Source organism: Tamandua tetradactyla, chromosome 12 (genome assembly GCF_023851605.1).
Source record: "Tamandua tetradactyla isolate mTamTet1 chromosome 12, mTamTet1.pri, whole genome shotgun sequence".
In the NCBI taxonomy this organism is placed as follows: Eukaryota; Metazoa; Chordata; class Mammalia; order Pilosa; family Myrmecophagidae; genus Tamandua; species Tamandua tetradactyla.
Window position 1 is genome coordinate 86493207 of NC_135338.1, and position 13763 is coordinate 86506969.

Consider the following 13763-nt stretch of genomic DNA (forward strand, 5'->3'; position numbering starts at 1 on the left):
ATTGCTTGAGCCCCACCCCCACCCCAGTGCAGCTGTGATGGCAGCCACCATCAGGACAGGACCAGGAGAGAAAAATAAATAAATAAATATATTTCATAATGATAGGAGTAAAGCATTGCATACGTGCTTAAATGGTGGGGAAGAGACAAATTTTTCTTGGAAAAGAATTCCAAATAATTTATATAAATTCTTCTCCCACCAGAAGGTAGACCTTAATCCTTGAGTGTGGGCTGGGCTTTGTGCTTAGTTACTTGGTATGTAAGGGGTGGGAGAAGGGGGAAAGTGGGTTTACAGTGGACAAACTTGGCAGACACTAAACACCAGCAGCAATTTCTAATTGATACGTGTACTCCTGCTCTGATAGAATAAGAAGGGCACTTCACTTCTGTAGTTTTCCTCTTCAAAACCCATACCTCCAGTCTAACTGTGGGGAAAACATCAGACAAACCCGATTTGAGGGACCTTCTACAAAATACTTTACCTGCTAAAGTCATTAAAAGAAAAAACAGGAAAATATGAGCAACTGTCTTAGACAAGAAGAGTCTAAAGGGACGTAGATTGGATCCTGGAACAGAGAAAGGGTATTAGTGGGAAAAACTGTCTAACCCAAATAAAGTCTGGAGTTTAGTTAATAGTAATAATATACCATCTTGATTTCTTAGTTTCACAAATGGACCATGATGGATGTAACACTTGAGGGAAAACCGGTGAGGGTGCTGGACTCTTTGTGTGTTCTTTGTCACCGTTTGTAAATTTAAAATTATTCCAAAGTGAAAGTTTATTTTAAAAAAGACAGGGATATTCCCCCATATTATCCTGCTTGCAAGGACCCATTTGCTTGGTTCTCTGGCCAGAAAGATTGGATTTCTCTGTTTCTGTGGCTTCTGACTACTGTGCAGTTCCTTGCCAGGCTGTTCTTGGTTCAAAGTCAAATAAAATATGGAGAACCCTCCATCCCAAAGCATCTCCCTCTTGTTACAGTGTGTTCTCCAATTTATAACTTCCCTCCCTAAACCACCCTCTATTGTCAGTGCTCAGGTGGTTGATTTTTAAATATTTTTTATTCTGTCCAGAGTATTAATCACAGTCAAAGCAGACGGAAAGCAAGGCTGCAGTGTCCCGGCTTGGTGGTGGTTAGCACTACGGTCCCGATTTATCTTTGCTGATTCTCCAGAGTTTATGAAGGTAATTGAATATCTACATGAGTGCCAAAACTTATCATCCTCTTTCTCTAGCATGTACACATTCATCTTGTTGTTAGCTAGACCTTTTTATCTTGTAAATTTAATTTGTGCTTCCATACGTCTATGTCTTAATATGGCGGCTTGCCCATATGCTTGCTGACTAAGGATCATCCACTGAATTGGAAACAAATTTTCAAAAAGCAAACATCTCTTGAAAGAAGGGTAAAGACCTAACCTTTAGAGACATTTTCTGGGCACCAGTCCAGGTAATCCACATAGACAATCCCAGGCAGTTCTCCCAACAACCTGTGAAGAGGGCATCTGGCAGTAGAGATCCCAGTTTTATGGACAAGATGCCCAAGGTCAAAAGGGGGAAGTAGCTTGCTCTACATTCCATGGCCCGAAATGACAGAGCAAGATCAAACCCAAGGCCTTCTGTCCTCTTCTCAGTGCAGGAAACTTTTAACCTTCAATATCAAAGTTAAAAGTTAAAGAGGTAGAAGGGAGGGAGAAAAGAAGGGAGGGCAGGAGGGAAGGAAGGAAAAGAGGAAGGAAGGGAGAGAGGAAGGGAAGATGGAAAGGAGGGAGAGGGATGGAGGGAGGAAAAGGAGGAAGGAAAGAGGAAAGGAAGGAAGGGAGGGAGGGAGGAAGATGAACCCTTTTTAGTAAGTAGAAAAAACAGACATTCACCAATGCTTGTATGGGCTCCTTTAACATCACCAGTTTGCACTGTGGACACAGCAGTGATGCGCTCTGTGTTGGTAACACTCTACTGGGAATAATTTAATGCTGTAATGGAGTATTCTGTATACCTAAAGACCTAAATTTATCTTCTACTTCTTCCAAAAGTGATTTGTACAGCTAAGGAGGAAATATCTGAAATTTTTACTGTTATTTTATTTAAAGGAAAGTTTGGGGAGGAAGAGTAAGGGATTGTCAAAAAGATAACTAAAGAGAGAGAAAAATATCAGAGAACCAAAAGAAATAGTGAAGACAATTTTTGTCTGATTCGAAGATTTTGATGGAGAGAATGGGTTAATTAAAGGGGTTGATAAACTTCTTCGGCTAAAGATATTTTAGTATGAGTAGCAGAAAAGCCCATGCCTTCTAATTTCATGGATTACCCATATATAATGCAGTTGTATTGAAATGACAACAGAACAGATACAGGAAAGTTTCTCCTCCAAATGAGCTAATAGTAGAGTGCATTGCCATTATTGAAAGTGAGCAAGCAAACATGAAATTAGGACATACAAGATAAGTAACAATTAGGGATCTTAAATAAATATAATTAGATCTATACTGAATGCAGAATCAATGGGAAAAGCTCATCTGTGACCCAACATTATGTGTTCTATATGATTGCCCTTTGGTATCCCTTTTCTGTCCCAAAGGATCTGCTCTATTTGAAATGACCATGTGATAACATATTCTATCATTGATTTTACTTAAAAACCTCCTTACAAATATTTGGTGCCTCATGAAGAATTCTAATAGTAAAATTGTCATGAAAATGATGAAAATTATAACTTTGAAGAATCACATTATGACCTGAGGTCCAGAGAATGAAGAGCCTGTGTTTTCCACCAGCACCCTTGGCAAAGAGTATGGGAGTGTGGGCGAGCCCATGTCCTTGTTTTGGGCCCGTTCAGGCATTTTCACCCCCAGCACCCATCTCTCCTCAGTTTGAAGTAATACCTCCTCTTTCCTGTGTATGCATTTGCAAACACATGCACATTTAGAAACACAATGACCTATTTTTATGCTACATAAGGCTATATTTTATATTTTATATGGTTTTATATTTGTCTTACTCCCCCACACAAGATCCTACTGTACTTGAATCTGAAGCTTGCTTTTTGTTATTGTTTATTTCTACTTCAAAGCTTGCCAAAGCTCTTTTTTTACATAAGGACCCCCTACATAGTTTTTATGGTTAACATAGAATTTTATCATGTAATCTTATCATTATTTGTATAATCACAGCCCTACTAATAGGCATTTAGGTTCCTACTAATAGACACTACTATTAGTAATACTATTAGTAATTACTATTAGCCCTACTGATAGGCATTTAGATTTGGGGCTGTGAATAAAACTAATAGTGAATGCCTTACCTCTTTGTATTCAGATGTAACTATTCCCCGTATAATAGAAACCCAAAGATGTAATTGCTGGGTCAAAGGGTATAGCATTTTAAATTTAAATAGATACTGCCAAATTGCCTTTAAAAAAGATTATATATTCACTAACAGCACATGATATTATTTTTTATCTTGCTCACCTTGTATATAACCAGTCTTTGAAATTTTTGCCAATCAGATGGGTGAAAAATGGGACTTCATTGTGGTTTAAATTTACCTTTACATGAATATGAGTGAATGAGTGAGGTTGAGTATATTCTAAGGTGACATATTTCTTCTATGAAATGGTGATTCGTCTTTCTTGTTCTTTGTTTTTCTACTGGGTTGTTAGTCTTTTTTCCTCATTGATTTGTAGGAGTTATTTTAATGTATTCTAGGTATTGACATTTGGTCTTATCCATTGCAAATGTTTCATCTCATCTTGTACTTTTTGGTTTTTCATCTTGCAGATGCTTTTAATTTAAATCAAATTAAATATAAATATATTTAATATAGTAAGATTTATGAATATTTTATTTAATAGTATCAATTGTTTTTTTTAAATAAGACCTTCCCTTTCCCAAGATTATAAAGCATTTACCCATATTTTCTTCTTTTTTTAGGGGGAGCATGGAATTAAACCTTGTTTTTTTTTTAAATCAAACCACTAGAAAAATATATCACAGCAAACAGGCTATACTCTCACAAGTAATAAATTGGTAGTAAGACAAGATCCTTATCAAAATGATAAGATGTCAGTGCTGGGACATGAACATGGCAGGTTGCAGAGGCCCCAGGCTGAATGTGGTATTTTTAATGGGGGCTGTCCATCCTTTGTTTTCAGGGAGTCACAGCTCGCTCCAGTACAAGTTGCTTTTTCTTCCTTTACTGTTGCCAGCTGATGTCTGAAGAGGGCTCTGTTATTTTAGGGTGCTAAGCAGGCAATGCTGGGTTTAGGCTTTCATGTCTTTCTGTTCTAAGAAAAAACAGTAAATAACTTTCAAATGCAGTAATTTACAACTCTTAAGCAGCCAACATTTCCTCGTTCACTGTTCATTTTCACATATTAGTATATACCCCTATTACAACTCCTTTTCCTTTCAAATGGACAGCATCACTTGAGGATTGTCCTTTTGCTTTCTGTAGACAGCCCCCAGGGCCATCACAACAATCAGTGAGAGAGACGCTCTGCTTCCTTCACCCGGTGTCACATCACTTGTCATAGATTTGCATGGACTCCAGGCTGAGAGATACAATGTATGAGAATTTCTAGAACAACACACCTACATCTTCATGACAGATAAAGGCTTCCCAGGGAGAATTTCTCAGTACCCTTTCTCACATCTCCACATATTAAACAATTTGAGTCCCTTGCATATAAAGCAAAATCAAGGAAATAAAAAGCCCAGAAGCCTTTCTTTGCCTTTCTAAATTAGTGACCTCGTGGATTTTGTTTTACGATTTATAGAAAATGGTGCGGTGATACTTCTGGTGAAATAGGAGGTTGGCAGCAAACAGAAATCCCCCTCCTCAAACAGGCAAGTTAGAGGGGACTGTCAGCCTGATGGAACCTGTGCATCAAGCAGAATTTGGCATACTGCTTGGAGGGTGCTGGGAGCATCTACTGCAGACTAAACACTTGCCACGTGAAATTTTAGGCTTTATGAAACTCTCCTGTGCTATCTCTGATCCAAATTTAGCACCAGTTTTTTTCCATTTCACTTTTTATGGACTGAAGTATATAAAAGAACCAGTGTCCAGAGGCAGGAGACATATTCCTTCACATTGCTGCCATCGTAATTTCTTCATAAACTTCGCCTAAAGACCCGAGTTCCCACTGCTCTTTCTTAAAGATGGCTGCCCTCATGCCCTAATGGCAAAGACAAAAACTCGTTTTGCCATGGATGAGAGGGCCTCTTCTGTCTCCTTGGTCATGGACGGGATGAAGTGCCTGTGGTCTACCACACAGCTGCCCAGCCATCCCTCCACCTGAAGCTCCTTACCTTCTGCATCCATTGAGTCTCTGGTTATTTTGTTGCAACGTATGGTGCACTGGGCCAGGAGGTCCTGGAACTTCTCCAGTTCGCTGGTCACCAAGGCTTGGGCCTGAGCCAGAGGCACGTGGCCGTGCTCCCTGCACAGATGCACTTGCTCCATGGACGCCTGGCTGTTCTCACAACAGCTGGCACTGCACCAGAACACAGGGCCCTACATCTTCCAGGTGTTCTCTCTCTTCAGGCTCTTCACCATGGAGCCCACCGCCTGCTGTGCGCCGAGCTGCTGCAGTCCCGCCATGGCCACCCTGCACAGCCCTGCCGCCCACCCAGTTTCTTTTAATACTGAGAGTTTTAGAATAAAAACTGATTTTATTCTTACCTTTAGCTCTTTAATATTCTGGGTATCTTGTGAAGAAAACATTTAATATGCCCCTCCCTCCAAAGATAACTAATTCCTGTAACGTAATTTATTGAATAATCCTCTTTCTTTACTGAATGGAATATTCATTTCTATCATATAGTGAATTTATGTAGAACCACTTGTCTGTTCTTAAATTTTTATATCTTGTACTCATCTATTGTCTATTCCTGCACCAAAATCACATATTTTATTTCAGGTTTTCCTATAGCATCCTTTAAGAAAAGGATCGCCTTGTTTATGTTCTTTAAAAATTTATTTAGGCTATTCTTGTACATTTTTTTCTTCCAGAATAATTGTAGGACTAGGTTGTCAGGTTTTCATTTAAAAAGCTGGGTATCTGTTTGGGATGGCACTGGGAGAATATTGAATTCATCAGTTAAATTATGGAGAATGGACATTTTTTATTAATTAAAAAAAATTAACAAACAAAACATTTAGATATCATTCCATTCTACATATACAATCAGTAATTCTTAATATCATCACATAGTTGCATATTCATCATTTCTTAGTACATTTGCATCGATTTAGAAAAGGAAATAAAAGGACAACAGAAAAAGAAATAAAATGATAATAGAGAAAAAAAGACTATACGTATCATACCCCTTACCCCTCGCTTTCATTTACCACTATTTCAAACTGAATTTATTTTAACATTTGTTCTCCCTATTATTTATTTTTATTCCATATGTTCTACTCTTCCGTTGATATAGTAGCTAAAAGGAGCATCAGACATAAGGTTTTCACATTCACAGAGTCTCATTGTGAAAGCTATGATTGTTCAATCATCATCAAGAAACAAGGCTACTGGAACACAGCACTACATTTTCAGGCAATTCCCTCCAGCCTCTCCACTACATCTTGAACAACAAGGTGATATCTACTTAATGCGTCAGAATAACCTCCAGGATAACCTCTCGACTCTGGAATCTCTCAGCCATTGACACTTTGTCTCATTTTACTCTTCCCCCTTTTGGTGGAGAAGGTTCTCTCCATCCCTTGATGTTAATTCTCAGCTCAATCTTGGGTTTTTCTCAGTCCTTTGATGCTGAGTCTCAGGTCGAGAATGGACATTTTTTAATATTGAGTTTCCCATCCCAGAACTTATATGCTCTTCAATAAATTTTGTCTTTTCCTTCATATATATCTTGCCTATTTCTGGTTAGATTTATAACTTCCCTCTGCTGTTTTAAATTGAATGGGATGTATTTTCCTCCTTGACATTTTTAGATTGGTTATTACTAGTATCCAGGAAAACTTTTTTTTTTTTAATAGATCCCATGGACTCTGCATCTCTTATAATACAGGGTTCAGGCATAAAGCTTTCTAAGGTTTTGTTAAGAGTCAAGTATGTCACAGGCTAATGGGAAAACGAGACAACAGGACATAAAGGTATTAAAAGGACAAATGCCCCTTCCCATCTTCAAATGTTTTAACATCCTTGTGTACTTTAGGGTCTTGGCTTTACATGGGATGTCATCAGGCTAAATATAGAATCCTTCCCAAGCGGCTGTTCAGGATAGTGGGCTGTTAGCACCAGCTACAGGGTTGTACATGGTTGAGTGGGGGTTCTTTCAGCCTTTTTCTGGGGCTGTATTGCTTGAAGTTCAGAGATGTGTGCAAGGCAGTTCTCCGCCCCATGTGAAGACCATAAGGGCAATGAAAAGAGCAGGCACTTGGGTACCCAGGTTCAAACCACCTCGCCCTTGCTGTGTAGAACTAAGGAAGGCACCAACCTTCCTTAGCTTCAGATATTAATGCCTTCCTTGCTGTGTAGCTTTAACACTTCAATGGAATGGTGCTTGGAAGGTGCTTGGTATATAGCAAAGGTTCAAAAAATGGTGGCCCTTGTTTGTTGGTGAGATGTAGGTGGTGATGGGTATGGACTCTGAGTCCTACAGATTTGGTTTGGGGTACTGATTTTGGTCAAACAGATTTGGTTTGAATGGCACTGGCTGTGCCATTTCCTGATGCTGTGACCAGACAAGATACTTGGTCTCTTCCAGCCTCAGTTTCCTCCAAGTAGGACTGGTCTTAAATTAAAGACTGAGATCATGTTTATGTTACTACTTTGTGAACTGTACTATTCCATGCAATTATAGCTGGTAATAATGCTATTCTGTCAGTCTTCCTTATCTTTGCCTATGGGGAAGAAAAAACTGTTCTCCTCATGAAGTAGAGAAGAAATGCATTTATTAGTTCACATTGAAATCGTATTTTGTAATTACAGTATTTAAAGGGAGCTTCCGATACCATTTGTGTCCTGTGAAGACTTTCAGGATTTCGAGTTACTGAATCCGTCTCTAGTTTGAAGTTGTTCTTTTCTAATAGGCCATTTTCCATAAAGACATGTAATCAGGATCCTAGCTAAATTATCCAAACCACCCACTCAAAGCCAAATGCCTAACATCTCCCATGAAATTGAGCATCACAAGGCACTGCTTTTCAAAAACCTAAGGAGACTCGGACTTACAGCCTTGGGTTTTAGCCTCAGGTAACAGTGTTATGGGATATTTGGGTAACAATGGAAATGGCTCTGCAACATTGGCCCAATATGCTTACTGTTGCTAGCACAGCAGATGTGATCCTTTTCACTTACGCACTGAATTTAGGCTGACATAAGAGAGAGGGGCATTTCAATTATCCTTAATAAAGAAATTTAATTAATTATCACAATTTTGAGGTTGAGCCAGAAGTTCTAAAAACCGGATGTGGGTTGTGGTTGAAGAACAAACATTTTAATGAAGGTAACCTTATTGCTGAGATATTCTGCTTTCTTTTTGCCTTTTCCTTTAAAACACCAAGTTTTGACTGATTCTGCCACTAAGAGGTAGTATTCTGGAGGACAGATGCTCCTCACCCGCCAAGATGTGGTGAGCATTCATTCCATCCTTGAGAAAAATGAAGAGAGGGACTTGTAAAGAAGCCATAAGAAGTTATCAACTATTTTGCAAGTTCAGCTTTCGGATCACCCATTAAACAATCAGTCACTTGTGCTCTCTATACCCATGAGCTTTACTGTTTTTTACAGTTCAGTGCTTTTCAAAGAGAAGTATTTAAAGTGTTGATGGGAGAAACTCTTTCTTGGAAAATTCATGGGGAAAATGATATACCCCTATGAAACAGAGGTATCATTATAGACAGGCATCTTTGTGTTTGTACAATATCAAGGGACTCTCCTGGAGTTTCACAATAAACAGTGAAAGACATTGTAAGGAAGGTCAGTGACATTTTTCTACCCTGCTTGTTAAAGACCTTTGCCTGTGGTGGCCAGAGAGTGGAGGTGAAGATTCACAGCATATGGGCAGGTGTTTATTACTATTTGAGTCTTATTAGTATTCTTATGGGATTGTACCAAAGGGGAAAGGATAAGATTAGAAGACCTGCCTCTTGCCCATGTCACATTTCCCCAGCTTGGACATGACAGCTTCTTGCTGAGTAGCTGAGAGGAAAGAGGCAGAAGAAAGCCGAATTGTGAATATCATTTAGACCAGACCTAGCTCACGGCCCATCTCTCCAGGGTGGTGGCTCTCAACCTGGGCTGCACTTTGGTATCATCTGGGAGCTTTCAAAAGACAGATGCTCGGGGCCTGCTCAGATCAATTCAGTAAGAACTTCTAGCCCTGGTGTTTACTGCCTGCTGTTCAGATGGTAGCTCCAGTGTCCATCTAGAGCTGAGAACAGGGCTCTGAATGTATGTTGTCTGAAAAATGAGTTTGTTCTCATCGCTCTCAACCAGTGGAGAGCAGATTGGTGACCCTTATTAGTTTAGACACCCTAGTAGGTTCAGAGTGTGTTGGTTTCTCAGCTGCTAAAACGAATGCTATTCAATTAGTTGGCTGAACCACAGGAATTATTGGTTCATGGTGTCAGAGGCTAGGCGGCTGGTTTCTTCCTGGGCTCAATATCTTCTGGTTGGCCAGCAATCTTTGATGTTCCTTGGTTTTTCTACCACATGGTGATGCACAAGGAGATATCTTCTTTCTCTTCTGGGTTCCACCGACTTCCACCTTCCTTGCTTCTCCCATGGCTTCTCTTTATGTGTCCAATTTCCTTTGCATCTAAGAATGTCAGCCATATTGAATTAAGACATTCAGTTTGGGCACACCTTAGCTAATAACAGTCCTATATAAAAATGGACTACGGGTTGGGACCTGAACATGCCTTTTGTGGGGGACTTGATTCAATTTTCAAAACAGGGTTTAAAGTTAGAGTTTAAGAAAGAAATAAAAATATGTGGAAGGGGACAGGTGTTTATTTTCCATAAACCCCTGAAATTGTATGCCAAGTGTTGAGGGTGTGTGGAAAGAGGGTATGGGTTCATACCTTCTAGAAGCCACAGATGGAAAATTCTTTAAGACCCACTGATTTAAATCCACCTTCTTGAAATCCATACCCAGACAAAGACCTACACAGTATTTTTTTTTATTTCCAAGTCAAACTGTATCTAGCTTCATTAAAGATACTTTTCATAACCAATTATGGTATTTCAGGGAGGACATAGGCAGATAATCACTAACAGTATACAACTTTCAACTCCCTTCTTCCATGGACTACAAAAATCAGAAACTATTATAAAACCCAATGAAGTCTTCATCGGATGCTCTGAACAGGGAAAATGTAGAGTGAGGGTTGACATTTCATATTTAGTATGTTGTTTGACAGCTTTTCATGAGCTGACCCTGACTTTCAGGAAATGAAATGAAAATGGCAGAATTTTCAGTTTGAAGATTCACAACCTAAACCACAACTTGCTGCTCTTTTGTGGGATGTCATCTCAGGCGCATCACTGGAAAGTCCAGTTTGCCTGACATTCTGATAATTTTTTTTGTGTCAGGCCCCAACAGATTTCTGGGAGTCAAATCTATGCTGCAGGCTGAGCAGAAGAGGACCTGAGGACATAAAACAAATTTTAGCTTTTCCATACTACAAGGCATTGTGCCAGGGTGGCTAATGTGTATCAATATCAGGAAATCAAGTATCCTGGGAGGAAAGGAGAAGTCTCTCAAAACTAGAAGGAAAAGTTATTTTCTTCCATATTAATCCAGCTTTAGACATCCTATTAGTGACATCTGCCCCTTCCCCCCAAAATAACAATTTTTGTCTGTGTGCTAACAACATAGCTTAAAATAAAGTAAAACAAATTTCTGCATTTTTATAAAACTTGATAAAAAATAGATTTCAAACTGTACAAGTCGCCTGAAGTACATGTTATCAAAAATGCACACACTTCACTCAGCATCTCTAGCACCTTCGGCTCCTGTGCCTACTTTGTGTTGGCATCTCCATTTTCTGCGGTTTGTTTCCTTCCTTTCCAGCATCAGCTTTCCATTTTCCCCTCTGGGTACCTTCTCTCCCTTCTTTGCAGGGGCCTTTTTAGGCTTGGGTTCTGGCTTTGGAGGAGCAGGTTTAGCAGATAACCTTGCAGATCTTCTCCTTGGTACGCTTTCACCTTGGCTTTATCTCTTTTAGCATCCTCTTCAGCCTTTCTACTGGGCATGGCAGCCACGGCGGGGGAACATAGGTTCTGGACATGAGGTCACAGCGGCATGCGGGCTTTGGTCAGTCCGGGGGTCGTTCTCCATCTGCTCACTGCTCCCCATGCAATACTTTTTTTTTTTTGGGTGCATGGTCTGGGAATGGAACCCAGGTCTCCTGCATGGAAGGCAGGCATTCTAAACACTAAACTACCCATGCACCCATTCCCCATGAAGTTTTTAAGAAAAATTCTACAGGTGGGAGGGACCTGATTGCTTCCCCAAATATTCAGTGTTCTCCAGTTGCTCCTGTACTTGGGTGGTTTCCAGGACACGCAGGGGCTCCCATTTACAATTCTGACCTAGAGAAAGTCCCCTTTTCTTGGTACAACTTTGCACAGCTGAATGAATTCGCTGTCTTAAAACCACAGATAATGAAGTGGAACAAAGAATGAAGATGAGCTAACAACAAAAGAAAGAATGACAAAAATGCATCAAAAGAGTCACTGGTCAAACAGAGACCCTTCGAATCTTTCTATACTCATGCACCAAATTTCTGTTTCATTTAACATATAAATTAATTGGCATCCGCCCATTCCAACTCCCCATCTCCATGCAGCTGGAGTTGTCTTAATTTTGGCTACGTGGTAACATTCTCCTGAGCCAAAAGGCTCCTGCAGACAACTAGAGCTTGGGATAATTTCTGAAGTAAGAGACATGTGTCATGCCTTCTGTGCCCCTCAATCTCAGTCTGTTTTCAAACCAGGGATGGCAAATGGGTTTGGACTATATGCTGAATCCCACCAATTGCTAAGGTCATCCTACTAGAACTTAAGCTGAGCTGTGCATATGAAACCCCTGGGCATCTTGCTAAAATGCACATTCTGATTGTGTTGTGAATGAATAACTCTGAAGCTGATAACAGGCAAAGTGCTGGGATCCATTGGCTTTGCCTGCCACAGGGTTAAGGAAGGGGTGTGGTGCCAGGGTGCCATGGAATTGACAGGACAGTGGACATCTCCTGTTTTAGAACATCAGCCCTGCTCCTGCCAGGATCACTCTGGTTGAAAAAGTTTGCTTGTTGCAGATGTGCCATTACTGTGGGCTCAACGTTCAGGAAGGTAGATGGTATTATCCCCACACTACAATCAAGGGACAGTATGAGTGACCTCCCTTCTACTGATTGAATGGGTCTGGAGAATTTCCACATCCCAAGCCCAGTTCCCAATATGAACAGAGCCTGGGTGTTAAAAGGGCAGCAGACAGCGCCCTTTCCAGCTATTTTGTTTCTTGTCCCAGTGCCAGCATCTGCTCCAGTTCCCTGTAGGGACTAGAGCCCAGCCTTAAATATCAGATGGGTTCTTGACTCCCTTGCTTCCTGCCATCTTCTGAGGTTCTGAGGTCTAACCCCTTTTCTGGTACTCCCAGTCCAGCCCAAATGGAACATGAAAAGTCAACAGCATCCTTAGAGTTGGAGCCACAACATCTTGCCCCACATTCTCAAATTGCTGTCCTTGGGCTGATGCCAAGCCTGCATTGGCTGTGACTTGGAAACTGCCGGCATATTAAAATATTATTATTATTATTGTCAGTCACAGTTAGCTCTTATTGAGTGCTTCCTATGTAGGACTCTCTGGATTAAGTGTAATATACATATTGTTATATTTATTTCTCCCAAGAACCCAATGGTATAGTTTCTATTTTTGGCACAATTTTCCCAATGGGGAAACAGAAGCATAAAAAAATTAATTAACTTGCCCAAGATCGCTCAGTTTATAAAAGGTGGAGCTGAGATTGGAACTCATCTAATTTAACCTGTGTCCTTTTTTTTATAACAGAAGTGTGAGTTTACAGAATAATCATGTATAAAAAAACAGGATTTCCACATACTACCCTAATAAACACCTTACATTGGTATGGAATATTTGTTACAATTGATGATAGCACATTTTAATAATTGTGCTATTAACTACAGTCCATGGTTTAATTTAGGGTTCACTGTTTGTAATGTGCTAGTCTGTGGATTTTTAAAAATTTTATTCTGTTACTTTATATACAAGCTGACATTTTCCCTTTTTAATCACATTTAGATATATATTTCAGAGCTGTTAATTACATTCACAAAATTGTGCTTCCATCCACACCATCCATTACCAAACTATTTGCATCATTCTAAACAGCAACTCTTTACATTTTAAGCCTTATCTCCCTATTCTCTAACCCCATCCCATCTCCTAGTTAAATTATATTCTAGATTTTGACTCTGTGAATGTGTTTATTCTAATTATTTCATATCAGTGATCTCATACTATATTTTTCCTTTTGAGTCCAGCTTAGTTAACTCAACACAATGTCTTCAAGGTTCATCCATGTTGTTACATGTGTCCCTTTCCATTGTATGTATATAGTGTATTTTGTTTATTCATTCCTCAGTTGATGAACACTTGGATTGCTGCCATCTTTTTGGCAATTGTGAATAATACTGCTATGAACAACTGTGTGCAAGTTTCTGTTTGAATCCCTGCTTTCAGTTCTTTTGGGTCTATACCTAAAAGGAGGAT

General features: G+C 39.8%; 1 long non-coding RNA gene and 1 pseudogene across 2 annotated transcripts in view; one reads left to right on the forward strand and one right to left on the reverse strand.

Annotated features, from left to right (window-relative positions):
- The window catches only part of LOC143652456 (uncharacterized), a 302503-nt gene that overhangs the window by 2568 nt on the left and 286172 nt on the right, over positions 1-13763 (forward strand). For both annotated transcript variants that reach the window (XR_013160678.1, XR_013160679.1), the window contains exon 2: positions 1074-1185. This is a non-coding gene — a long non-coding RNA (uncharacterized LOC143652456). The remainder of the gene's footprint in view (positions 1-1073; positions 1186-13763) is intronic.
- Positions 5171-5602, reverse strand: LOC143652708 (protein FAM136A pseudogene; annotated as a pseudogene).